Genomic DNA, 14,297 nt, shown 5'->3' with positions numbered 1-14,297 from the left:
AGATATACAGCAGCAATGTATGCAAAGGGTTCTGCATTTCTAATCCCAAGGCAAGGTTTTCTTAGGTTAATATATTACCTGTTTTTAAACATGTACAAGGAATATTATATTCTCCCTGAGCTTGAGATGGGATGGCAAACACACAATTTACAAAAATTCAGGGGCTGGGCACCGTGGCTCATGCCTGTAACCCCAGCACTTTGAGAGGCTGAGATAGGAGGATTGCTTGAGCCCAGGAGTTTGAGACCAACCTGGGCAACACAGAGAGACTCTACCTCTATAATTTTTGTTTTTTTTAATTAGCTAGATGGCGTGTCATGTACCTATAGACCCAGCTACTCAGGAAGCTGAGGTAGGAGGAATGCTTGGGCCTAGGAACTCAGGGCTGTAGTGAGTTGTGATTGCACCACTGCACTCCAGCCTGGGTGACAGGGCAAGACTCTATATCAAAAAATATAAACAAACAAACAAAAATAAGTAAAATTCAGGGCTTGTGGCTTCAGAACAGTTCCAGAATGATTAAGTTTTGCAGATTAGGATTTTTTTAAAAAATTAAGTTGTGCAAGTTTGCTGTTTAGGCACGTATAATCAAATTCAATTTTTAGGATGTTTTATATTTAATTAAAAAGTTTTTAGGTCAGCTGTGAAAAATAAATTAATATTTCTCCCAATTCACAAACTAAAAATTAAAATGCAGGTTATAGAGCAACACAAGAGCAGCGTCTTTGGTCTTCAATCTTTTCCTTGGCTCACTGAACTGCATAGTGGGACAAAAAGCGATTTTACTGCTAAGCCTCACCTTTGATCCAGAGTGCCCAGTACGCCCTTGTTCTGTGCAATGAAGCATATTCACTCAGAAATAGCATGGAAATTCAGAGGAGAACTGGTAGTTCCACAGTGCGTGTGTGTGTGTGTGTGTGTGTGTGGTTTTGTGTGTGGTTTGTTGTTGTTGTTGTTTGAGATAGAGTCTTGCTCTGTCGCCCAGGCTGGAGTGTACTGGCTCAATCTCGGCTCACTGCAACCTTCGCCTTCCAGGTTGAAACGATTCTCTTGCCTCCTCCTGAGTAGCTGGGAACACAGGCACCTGCCACCACGTCCGGCTAACTTTTTTGTATTTTCAGTAGAGACGGGGTTTCACCATATTGGCCAGGCTGGTTTCAAACTCCTGACTTCAAGTGCTCTGCCTGCCTCGGCCTCCCAAAGTGCTGGGATTACAGGCATGAGCCACCACACCGGCCCACAGTGTGCTTTTGAAGAGCAACAGGCTTACAGCTTTCAAATATGCTCTCACTTTGGGGTTAAAGCAGGTCACTTAGTCATCACTGTCTCAAAACTCCTGTCCCCTCCAACCCTGGATCCCCACTGCACTACAACTCTCGAATTCCCTATCTCAGTGAACCCACTGTTTTACCCAAGGCTGAACTTAGGCACCACCTTAGATTCCACATCCAGTATACCATCAAGCTGTTGCTTCTTAGTACTTACCCTCTTGAGTCCACCTCTCTTCCTTCTCCATTGCAACTTAGTTCAAGTCACCATTCTTCTATGTGGCCTCCCTGCCTCCAGTCTTGTCCCATTCCAATGTTACGCACATTGTAGCCAGACTACTTCTACAGCAGAAATAGACTGTAGCTATTTCACCGCTTTAAAACCTTTCAGTGCTTTCTGGCTGACTGCCACCCACCCACTCTAATCTCCTTCACTCCTTCTCCAGGACAAATATGGTTTAGAAGACTTTATTGTGGTTTAGGAGACTTTCACAATTTGGTCCTGTATCTCACCACCCTCATTTCTCCTCACTCCATTTTGTCCTCTATGTTTTGTCCAGTATGAACAAGCTACAGTCCTATGAAGGCACCTTGCTGCGGTTCCCACCCTGTTTTCTGGCTTATATAAATGCAATATCTTTTACATGCAACATCCTTTCACACTATTCCCCACTTCATTCCTTCTCCTTGCACCCATCGCCTAAATAATTCCTACTGATGCTACTGGCCTCAACTAACAAACTATATTTTGCAGGAAGCCTCTCTTAGCCCTCTAAACTGGGCTAGTGTTCATGTGCTGGGCTGTTTGACAGCTGGTATTTACTCCTAGTTAATACAAATGGCATTGTTTTAAAACTGCATATTCATTGTGCGTTACCTCCGTTACACTGTCAGCAATTTAACTGTGAAGTCTGTGCCTTTTACTTATTTGTGTAACTCCACAATAGTTAGCATACAGATTACACATCATTGGCTCTCAATAAATATTAGTGGAAATAATAAATGATCTAATTAGTGAATAAAGGATTGATATTATAAAGGTTCCTATACAATAAAATTGTATTTTCTGTGAGGCTTAACATATTAACACCCTCCTAGCCCTTGCCTAACACACAGCAACACTATACTACAGGGGAGTTTCATTATACTGTGTGAACTTAGCAAGTGCTGATTTTTGCTATTTTTCATTGGGAGTGGGGCAGAACACTACAGCTGGAGCCATCATAAGCAAAGCGACTTTAAAAATTCTTGCCTTTTGTCCCACCTTTGCCAATACTCAGGCTTTATCTTGGCTATGTCTTAAGATTCTACCAACTAATGGAATCCCCAGGCTTGGCGTTTTGGCACTGGTTAAATAACCACATTTTTATTAAATGAAACATGAGTCAGCATCTTCCCAGAATCTGTAAGTTCGTTCCTGGTAATGGTTTAGGAATGTGCTTCTCAAACTGTAGCATGCATAACGATTCTGGAGATTTCCTAATTCCCACACTCTTGGCATCCTGGGCCACATAGCTAGACCCCCATCTCTACAAAAAATAACATAATTAGGCCAGGCATGGTGGTCCACGCCTGTAATCCCAGCACTTTGGGAGGCTGAGGCGGATGGATCACCTGAGGTCAGGATTTCGAGACCAGCCTGACCGACATGGAGAAACCCCATCTCTACTAAAAATACAAAAATCAGCTGGGCGTGATGGTGCACACCTGTAATCCCAGCTACTCAGGAGGCTGAGACAGGAGAATCGCTTGAGCCTGGGAGGTGGAGGCTGCAGTAAGCTGAGACTGGGCCATTGCATTCCAGCCTGGGCAACAAAAGTGAAACTCTGTCTCAAAAATAGAATAATAAAATAATTAGCTGAGTGTGGTGGTGTGCACCTGGTAGTCCTTGCTACTCAGGAGGCTGAGGCAGGAGGCTCTCTTGAGCCCAGGAGGTTGAGGTTACAGTGAGCTATGATGACACCACTGTACTCCAGCACTCCAGCCTGAGTGACAGAGCAAGACCCTGCCAAAAAAGAAAAAAGAAAAAAAAAAAAAAACTTGGATCAAGTCTCAAGAATTTGCATTTCTAACAAGTTCCTAGATCAAGCCGATGTTAGCAGTTCAAAGATCATACTAGTTTAGACAACAATCAGCAGCACTAGTTTAGACAACAATCAGCAGTTATTTATTGAGCGGTTGTAGTGTGAGAGACAAAACAGGTAGGGAGAGATCCTGCTAAAAGAGCAACCAATCAATTCCACAAACACTTACAGTGCCTAGTGTGCCACCAAGTGCAGTTTTGCCACCAGGACTCAGAGATATATAAGGAGCCATCCCTGCTCTCCAAGAGCTCTTGGTGTAGTGACAGAAACTGACAACTCAGATTGCGATAGGGATTATAGCTGTTAAGTAGCTTGTCTCCTTTAAAACACAGACTAGGCCTAGTGCGGTGGCTCATGCGTGTAATCCCAGCACTTTGGGAGGCTGAGGAGGGGACATCACTTCAGGCCAAGAGTTCGAGACCAGCCTGGCCAACATGGCAAAACTTTGTCTCTACTAAAGATACAAAAATTAGCCTGGCGTGGTGGTGCACACCTGTAGTCTTAGGTATCAGGAGGCTGAGGCACAAGAATCGCCTGAATTCAGGAGGTGGAGGCTGCAGTGAGCCAAGATCATGCCACTGTACTCCAGCCTGGGCAACAGAGCAAGACTCTGTCTCAAAAAAAGAAAAACAACAACAACAGCAAAGCATAGACTAATACATGTATACATGTAATGGATGAAAATAAGAGAGGGGATTTCAGGCTGACTACGGGAGTCTTTCAATTTCATCTTAAGAAATTTGTACTTACTTTTGTGTGTCCCAGGGAAAATAAGACTTTTGAAAAGAAGAATGATATTGACAGTTTCTGAAAACATTGATAACAATTTCTGATAGCAATTTGCATGGTTATATGAAGACTGACAATGGGAACAAGGAGACTGGTGAAGAGGTGACTGTTACCACTCCAGTAAGAAATAATGAGAGTATAAGGTAGAGAATGGCAGAAAAGTTGCAATTTTAATACAAATGTATATCCCCTTTCGGGCATAGCAAAAGAACTCCTGGAGTGTTCTTACTCCCCAGGGGATATTCGAGGCCTGTGAAGGCCAGATAAATCCATTTGTTGGCTCTTTCTTCATGTTGAAATGAAGGCAGGCATCAAGTCTGTTTTGTTTACTAATGTTTTCCCAGGACATAGTAAAATTCCTGGCACATAGTGGGTGCTAAATAAATATATATTTATTGATTGCCACACTAGCAAAGGCCATAGGTGTTATCTAATCTTATTCCTTCATTATTTGTTCATAAGCAGAGACACTGCGGCCAAAAACAGAAGGAATTGACTAAAACCATACATCAAGTTGCCACTAACACTAGGACTGGAACCCACATGTCTTGACTGCCAGTCCAGTGCTTTTCAACATCACACCAAGCTGGGTTGTCAGGCTTCTATTTTTGGGTTCAGCGTAATGAGCTACTTCTGCATGACCTCATTGTTTTCTGTTTGTCTGCCTCATGCTGTGGTCTGGCAGACAGCAACTCGTTTAAGTCTTCTTCCAGCCAATAGCGTCCTTGAGTAAGACAATAAAGTGTGTTTTCCTCTAGTCTGTATCCCATTTCTAGTGGTTTGTTTGTCTGTACTCTGTATTCCACTACAAGTGGATCACAGCATAATTCCACAAGCCTTTCAAATGAAGAAAATAAAAGAGCTTAACAAGCAGTGACTGCTGGGAGATAATCCTCCAATCACATCTTCAGCTGAAAAATGTATCCCATGGAAAATATACCAGCACCTCTTGGCCAAACCTCTCTACTGAAAAGTTCCTGAACGTGTCCCCAGTAAAGTCCCTCAATAAACACATTATCTTGGCCTCACGATGTGTGCTCTGGAGAAAATAAAGAGGAAGACAGCAGTAGTACTAGAACTTCTAAAGGGAAATTAGCCTCCTACCATTTGCACTGCTCCATTCGTGTAATGCCTTGGTTATAGACATGCTTCACAGTAATATAGAGCTTCTTGTGCCGGAGACAAGACAGAGCACCGAGTTATAATTCCAAAGTCACAATGTTGGTCACTTTGGCATTATAACTCAGTGCTCTTTCTTGTCTCCGGGCAAGAATCTCTATATTACTGTGACCTCAAAGCCACTTTAACTGTCTGAGTTAATTTCTTCAAACGTAAAAGAAAGCATTAATACCTTACTGATTCACTGACAGCCTTTAGAGCGTAAATGTTTGTGAAAGTACTCAGGATTTCTGACATAGTATATGTGTAAACATATACTAAGAATAATAAATGTTCACCTGAGTCATTCCTGAGTACACTTATAGCCACATTGTAGAGTAGGAATGTGAAAGATACTTCTTAGTAACATATCCAACATGATTTTGGGCCATCTTGTCTATCTTTATATTTCCTTCAGATACAATAACTTTTATTTATTGAGCCCTTACCATATGCTAGGCACTTTAAGTGTAACACATGAATGTTAATACTTAAGAGTTATGAAATGTAGAGATGATCTCCATTCCACGGATGAAGAAAACAGTTTCAAGAGATAAATGACCGCCTGGGCACAGTGGCTCACGCCTGTAATCTCAGCACTTTGGGAGGCCCAGACGGGCAGATCACGAGGTCAAGAGATCCAGACCATCCTGGTTAACACGGTGAAACCCCGTCTCTACCTAAAAATATAAAAAATTAGCTGGGCATGGTGGCGGGCGCCTGTAGTCCCAGCTACTCGGGAGGCTGAGGCAGGAGAATGGCGTGAACCCAGGAGGCCGAGCTTGCAGTGAGCCGAGATCGCGCCACTGCACTCCAGCCTGGGCGATAGAGGGAGACTCCATCTCAAAATAAAAATAAAAAAAAAAAAGAGAGAGAGAGAGAGATAAATGACCTTGCTCAAATGTAAAAACTTAGAAATGGTAGTGCAGAAATTCAATCACAGTGTGTCTAATTATAAAGTCTGGTATCTTTCTTATATCACATGCGTGTCAGCTTAAACCTTACATTTTATTTCAGGTCAGAAAAATGTGGGCATTTTAATTTTTCCAAGGAGAGAACAAATTTACTGCATTATCTGGGAGAGATAAAGAAATAACATACTAAAATATTTAAATATTTTCAATTATCATAATATCAGGGATGATATTGGTATTGCTTTCTGAGACAATAAAATGTATAATATGGGACAAAACAAAGGCATAATGATGTGACATTCTAATTACATATCTTTATTGTTCTTGAGAACCAAGATACTTGACATGTTAAAGAAAGAAGATAAAGATGCTATAAGGGAATAATTAAAAATCCTATAGTTCTGAATGTTATTTATTTAATGTATTTTTTTATTTTTACTTTTTTTTTAATTTTAATTTTTATTTTTTTGAGACGGAGTCTCGCTCTGTCACCCAGGCTGGAGTGCAGTGACGCCATCTTCGCTCGCTGCAACCTCTGCCTCCAGGATTCAAGCAATTCTCCCACCTCAGCCTCCCAAGTATCTGGGATTACAGGCCCCCACCACCATGCCTGGCTAATTTTTGTAGAGGCGAGGTTTCACCATGTTGGCCAGGCTGGTCTTGAACTACTGACCTCAGGTGACCTGCCCACCTCGGCCTCCCAAAGTGCTGGGATTACAGGCGTGAGCCACTACGCCCAACCTATAGCTCTGAATTTTATTTTGGAAGTATGAATATGAACTCATGAGGTGTTTTACCTTAAAATAAATAAATATAAATGTGTATATAATAGACATATTTTTCCTTGTATTGTTTTTGTCAAGATCTGGTATCAGGATAATTCTATCCTCAAGGAATTTTTCTGTTTCAACTATGTTAACTAAGGTATTATAGAGTTATACATTCTCTTTTCATTCTTTTATTCTTTATAAAATCGGTAGTGATATCATCTCTCTCACTCACTGCTAATACTGGTATTTTGTTCATCATCTTTTTTTTCTCTCTGATCAGTCAGGCTAGATGTTTATAAATTTTATTAATCATCTAAAATAAATAGCTTTCATTACAGTTGTAAGTGCTTTTTATTTCATTAATTTGTGTTCTTTATTATTTTATCTTTTCTGCTCAGTTTGGGTTAAAAGCACTGTACTTAATTTTAGTTTCTAAGGGTTAAAGTGGAAGTCATTGATTTAAGACTTTTCTAATGTAGGTTTAGTGCTATAAAATTCCCTTTAAAGATTGCTTATGTGGCATCCTACTAATTTTGAGTATGTATCTATTTTAGTTAGTTCAAAATACTTCCTACTTTACTTTTTGAAATTTCCCTTGACTCATAGCCTATTCAGAAGTGTATCATTTAGTTTCCAAATATGAGGGACTTTTTCAGATGCCTGTCACTGACTAATATCTAATTTAAGTCCACTGTGGTCACATAACATACACTGTACAATTAAATCCTTTAAAATTTGTTGAGACTTGCTGTATGGCACAGAATACGGTATCTCTTGGTAAATTTTCTGTGTACACTTAGAAAGAATGTGCATTCTCTCCTCATTAAGTACAGTGTTATATAAATGTCAATTGGTTCCATTTGGTTATTAGTATTGTTCAAGTCTTTTGTATAGTCACTGATTTTCTGTCTACTTGTTTGGTCAATTATTGAGAGGGTTATTAAAATTTCCAGCTAATTGTGAGTTTGTCTATTTCTACTTGCATTTGTATCAGTATTTTTTAGTTTTTTTTTTTTTTTTTGAAACTCTGTTGTTAGGTGCATACATGAGTAGCATTGTTATGTCCTCTTGATTAATTGAACCTTTTATCATTATGAAATGGGCTTCATTACCCCTCATACTTTTCCTTTGAAAAGTATACTACTGTGTAACCATAGCTAGAGGGAAGTTTTTCTTTATGGAAGCATTTGTACTATTATATTAAGGTGTAAGTGAATTAAAATCTTCCAATCTTTCACCCTCTAATAAATTAAAGGACCCAGGCATTGATCATTAATGACTCAATATCACAAAAAGAGTCACAATGAGACATTATATGTCTGCCGATAGAGGAAAACAATGTTTATTAGAATCAGGAAATAATTACTAGTTACCAAATATTTATTTATTTATTTTGAGATAGAGTCTCTCTCTGTCACCCAGGCTAGGGTACAGTGGTGAGATCTCGGCTCATGACAGCCTCAAACTCCCAAGCTCAAGCGTTCCTCCCACCTCTGCCTCCCAAATAGCTGGGACTACAGATGTGCACCACCATACCCAGCTAATTTTATTTATTTTTTGTAGATGAGAGGTTTTACTACATTGCCCAGGCTGATCTCAAACTCCTGGACTCAGGTGATCCTCCAACCCCAGCCTCCTAAAGTGCTGGGATTACCATGCCTGGCCAATTTTTTTTAAAGCTGACAAACAGCATAAATGTAAAAAAAAAAAAAAAAAAATCCAGAAATTACATAAGATTTCTCATTACTTAACTATCTGATACTCTATAATTTTTTTTCTATACTTTTGGTTCCATATAGTTTGACTCTCTTCATAAGATAATAATGTTGTGATATTGTATTCTACGTACAATAGAAGCATAATTCAATATTTGCTTTAGCGTGATTGATCAAAATTTTTTCATTCTTGAGTTTAAAAGAGTTTCTTTCAACTTTATAACTCACTATTCGATATGCCATAGACAGGAGCAATTCAAATGCTTTTGAAATTGTCTGACATGGTGTATTGGGTTACCTAATTGTATGATCAAGTAATTACTATATTACATGAATTGAACCATTGATAGAAAATGTAGGAACACTTTTTTTCTTCAGACCATTTTGCTGTGTCAAAAGCAATTTTGCATGCTGTTTTATCTGAAAGCTCCAGACTTGTCAGGGCAAGGTAAAAGCAGATATGTGCAGACATGATCCCATACGTTGGGATGTATAAGATACAAATTTTCTCTCACAGATGTACTCACTATTATAGCATTACTTCACATTTGGCCCCATCAGACACAGATATTACAATACATTCTATTTTGCATAGTTTCTAACCAAATTTTGAAATAAAGATTATGTTTATAATTGCATACCCCGTAATACCAATTATATTTCTATAAGAAGAGATCTTCTTATGGATTAGGAGCTAATAAGAACTTAAATGTCAGTTGTTACAGCTGATAGAAAAAGTTCCTACACATTATCTTCTAAATTAATGCATTTTAAACGGTGTTTTTTTTTTTTCTTTCTAGTAGCCTATATTTTGTGTGCTGAGTCATACAGGACCCATTTTTATCACACTATGACCTCTGGCTCTGCATCTTGAGGTCACATTGCTGGATAAGTGGACACAGTGGCCATAGGAGTATTCCTGAAAATCATTCCTGCACAGGAGAAATTAGCAATAACCTACTTAAAAAAAAAAACTTTTAATTTGAAAATAACCTCAACCTTACAGAGAGTTTTTGAAAATAAACACAGTAAAAGAATAACTGTATAGACTCTTACGCAGATTTACCTATAGCTAATATTTTAATCCATGTGCCTTATTATTGTGCGTGCTTTCTTTTCCTCAAGTTACTTGCTAGTTTATTCATTTATTATCATGTGGATTCATAAATTTCTATTCATTCAATAATTTATAACTCATTACTGTATTTAATTTTTTGGTCATCAAATTGCCTCATACATGGCCACTGGGAGCCCCTTCAAGCTGGCTCCCGAGTCTCTGTACATGTTCGTATATTTCTGAGCACTTTATGTTCTTGATTAAGAAGTTATTCAGCAGGCTTACTTTATATCTGCCCCAACCCTGGTACCATCCATAAGTCCCAAAAGCCCTGATTCCTTTAGGCGGAGACGGTTTGTGTGCTAGATCTGCGTGCTCATTGCTACTAGTGTATGGCATCCAAATACTTTTATATTCAGTAAATGCAAGCCACATAAACATATTGCAGTGAACTCAAACCAAATGTTTTCCCAACTCATTTTCCCTATGGCCACTCCATGGGCACACTTCATTAATAGAAGAGTAACAAAAAGGAAGTTTAAAGGATAAGAATATTTTGTAAACTTTATAACAACATAAGACCACATGGTTGCAAAAGGGATCCTCCCAGGCCTTAGGGAAGAGTCTGTAGAAATTTACCTCCATCAGCTCCATGGTAAATCTGCACTGGTCTGCTGAAAAGTTGATGCCATTCTATAGACCGTTTATCATACTGAGGGAGAAGTATTGAGAGGTGACAGCGTGCTGGCAGTCCTCACAGCCCTCGCTCGCTCTGGCGCCTCCTCTGCCTGGGCTCCCACTTTGGTGGCACTTGAGGAGCCCTTCAGCCCACAGCTGCACTGTGGGAGCCTCTTTCTGGGCCTGCCAAGGCCGGAGCCCGCTCCCTCAGCTTGCAGGGAGGTGTGGAGGGAGAGGCGCGAGCGGGAACCGGGGCTGCGCGCGGCGCTTGCGGGCCAGCTGGAGTTCCGGGTGGGCGTGGGCTTGGCGGGCTCTGCACTCGGAGCAGCCGGCCGGCCCCAGGCAATGAGGGGCTTAGCACCAGGGCCAGCAGCTGTGGAGGGTGTACTGGGTCCCCCAGCAGTGCCAGCCCACCGGCGCTGCCCTCGATTTCTCGCCGGGCCTTAGCTGCCTTCCCGTGGGGCAGGGCTCGGGACCTGCAGCCCGCCATGCCTGAGCCTCCCACCCCCTCAGTGGGCTCCTGTGCGGCCCGAGCCTCCTCGACAAGCGCCACCCCCTGCTCCACGGCGCCCAGTCCCATCGACCACCCCAGGGCTGAGGAGTGCGGGCCCACGGCACGGGACTGGCAGGCAGCTCCACCTGCAGCCCCGGTGCGGGATCCACTGGGTGAAGCCAGCTGGGCTCCTGAGTCTGGTGGGGACGTGGAGAACCTTTATGTCTAGCTCAGGGATTGTAAATACACCAATCGGCACCCTGTGTCTAGCTCAGGGTTTGTGAGTGCACCAATCCGCACTCTGTATCTAGCTAATCTGGTGGGGAGGAGGCGAACCTTTATGTCTAGCTCAGGGATTGTAAACACACCAATCCGCACTCTGTATCTAGCTCAAGGTTTGTAAACACACCAATCAGCACCCTGTGTCTAGCTCAGGGTTTGTGACTGCATCAATGGACACTCTGTATCTAGCTACTCTGGTGGGGCCTTGGAGAACCTTTGTGTCCACACTCTGTTTCTAGCTAATCTGGTGGGGAGGTGGAGAACCTTTGTGTCTAGCTCAGGGATTGTAAACACACCAATCAGCGCCCTGTCAAAACAGACCACTCTGCTCTACCAATCAGCAGGAAGTGGGTGGGGCCAGATAAGAGAATAAAAGCAGGCTGCCCCAGCCATCAGTGGCAACCCGCTGGGGTCACCTTCCACACTGTGGAAGGTTTGTTCTTTTGCTCTTTACAATAACTTGCTGCTGCTCACTCTTTGGGTCCACACTGCCTTTATGAGCTGTAACACTCACCGCGAAGGTCTGCAGCTTCACTCCTGAGCCAGTGAAACCACAAACCCACCAGAAGGAAGAAACTCCGAACACATCCGAACACCAGAAAGAACAAACTCCAGACGCGCCACCTTAAGAGCTATAACACTCACCGCGAGGGTCCGTGACTTCATTCTTGAAGTCAGTGAGACCAAGAACCCACCAATTCCAGACACAGTATCAATAACAATAGCCCTTGCAAATCAACAAAATAAGTTAATCAACTAGGATTTTCTTATGGAATTTTGTGATTCTACCCTTGTTGGTTTCTTTAAGCTCTTGATCAGGTTCTTAGTATCCACTATCTTGACTTTTTCCAATGGGCCACTATTTATTCTAACTTCTTATTGACTACTGTGTATTTGAAATTACTGAAAGAAGATAAATGATTTGAAATTATTCCCTATTAACTCAACTATTAAAAAATTGTTTTTCTGGTGTTTCTGGTGACAAGAGCACAGACTTTGGGATTAACAGGCCTTTGAATAATAATAATTTTTTTTTATGCTTTTTTTTCCAGCTGCTTTTTTTTTTTTTTTATTATACTTTAAGTTTTAGGGTACATGTGCACATTGTGCAGGTTAGTTACATATGTATACATGTGCCATGCTGGTGCGCTGCACCCACTAACTCGTCATCTAGCATTAGGAATAATTATTAAATGACTACAACTAATTGGTCCGAAGCCTAGTGTGCTTAAGATATACATCTATTTGCCCTCTACAGCCTTCAGAGTGATAGGATTTGCTATTGTTATAGAACTGAAAGAGAATTCATTCTACTTTAACAGAAAGGCATTGCCCATTGAGGTGAAGTAATCCCTGGTTCAATTAAAAATGAGTCAGACTTATCTTTGCTTTCCTGGAATTCTGTGCACATTGTAAAAATTCACACACTGCTAAGCATGATGGTAAGTTTCTATCATGCTATATGTATTATAATTGAGGTATCATATATATATATATAATATGTCTATTTAATAGCTTGGGTACTTTGAAATCATTTATAGGATTTTTTTCCTTTGGAAAATTACAAAGTTAGAAATATACTACTCAGAAACTGACATTTAGATCATTAATATATCAATGTATTGGTAATTTAGAAACTGACTAAATACTTATAGTATATATGCTTTTATGAGTATATGCTAGAATGTATACAATATAATTAACTTCATTTTTCCAATTTAACAATCAGTAACATGCAGATCAAGATGAGAAGTAGAGCTTGACTGGGTAATCTAAGAGTTTAGATATTTTCTGCATGCAGACTTATCTGTGGAGCTGTTTCATTTTTCAAAAATCTTCTGATATTTAATGACGTTTATAAAAATTAACAGTGTCAGTCAGATAGTCTATTTCCCAGGGAAGATTTAATTAAAAAGAGAAAACTAGTGCTGTCAGTTTGAATATCAGTCTGTATCCAGAAATTTTCTTTAAAAGAAAGTTCTGGGCACAGTCTCATGCCTATAATAGGATGTATACATCCTAGCACTTTAGGAGTCCAAAGCGGGTGGATCACCTGAGGTCAGGAGTTTGAGACCAGCCTGGCCAACATGGCAAAACCCTGTCTCTACAAAAATACAAAAATCAGCAGGGCATGGTAGTGTGCACTACTTGAGAGGCTGAGGCCGGAGAATCTCTTGAGCCCACGAGGCAGAGGTTGCAGTGAGCTAAGATCATGCTACTGCACTGCAGTCTGGGTGACAGAGTGAGACTCCATCAAAAAAAAAAAGGAAGAAAGAAAGAGAGAAGAAGGAGGGAGGGAGGGAAGGAAGGAAGTAAGAAAGAAAGAGAAAGAGAGAAAGAAAAGAAAAGAGAGAGAGAAAAATGAAAGAAAGGAGGGAGGGAAGGAAGGAATGAAGGAAGGAAGGGAAAAAGAAAGAGAAAGAAAGAGGAAAAAAATGCATAAATCACATGAACTTACCATGCTTTGAATTCCAAGGCAAAGTCAAAATTTTAAATGATTATACAGGCATCCATGTTAATTATTTTACAGAGTTAATGCCTCTAATTTTTAAATAAGAGTATAAAATTTGTATTAAAAATGCTCAAACTACTTTTTTGTCTGTCAAATTTTCTGAGGGAAGTGTCCAGGAACTCAACACCTACATGTTTTGGAATTTATACAAGAGTGAAAACCAATTTGAACTCTGGCAGTGACTTGCACAGGTGCCTGAATTTGAGTCTTCTAGGCTCTCCTTACATCTTCATTAAGAGTTAGTAGTTGAGGCAGCCCGCTCTACTACAAAGTACTTTGGCCTATGCATTGAAGGTCATAAAATCAAGCCCTATGGCTGCCAGCAATTGTCTCTGCGATTCTGAGAGAAACATTAGTCCTCCAGGAGTCTCAGAGACACCATATATTAAATGAGGGAAACCAACTGTATTACTACTATTCAACATATGACCCGCAGAATGATGCCAGTTTTGAAAATTTTTGTTACTGATATGAGATTAAATGAGTACAGAAAGTGAGAGCAAATTTTTAAAAACCTTTCACAGCATTCTGACAGAGTAATTTTATTTCTGCTGAATTTAATAAAACATGGGGCTTA

This window comes from Pan paniscus, chromosome 2 (assembly GCF_029289425.2).
Source record: "Pan paniscus chromosome 2, NHGRI_mPanPan1-v2.0_pri, whole genome shotgun sequence".
Lineage (NCBI taxonomy): Eukaryota > Metazoa > Chordata > Mammalia > Primates > Hominidae > Pan > Pan paniscus.
This window is presented reverse-complemented; position numbering follows the sequence as displayed.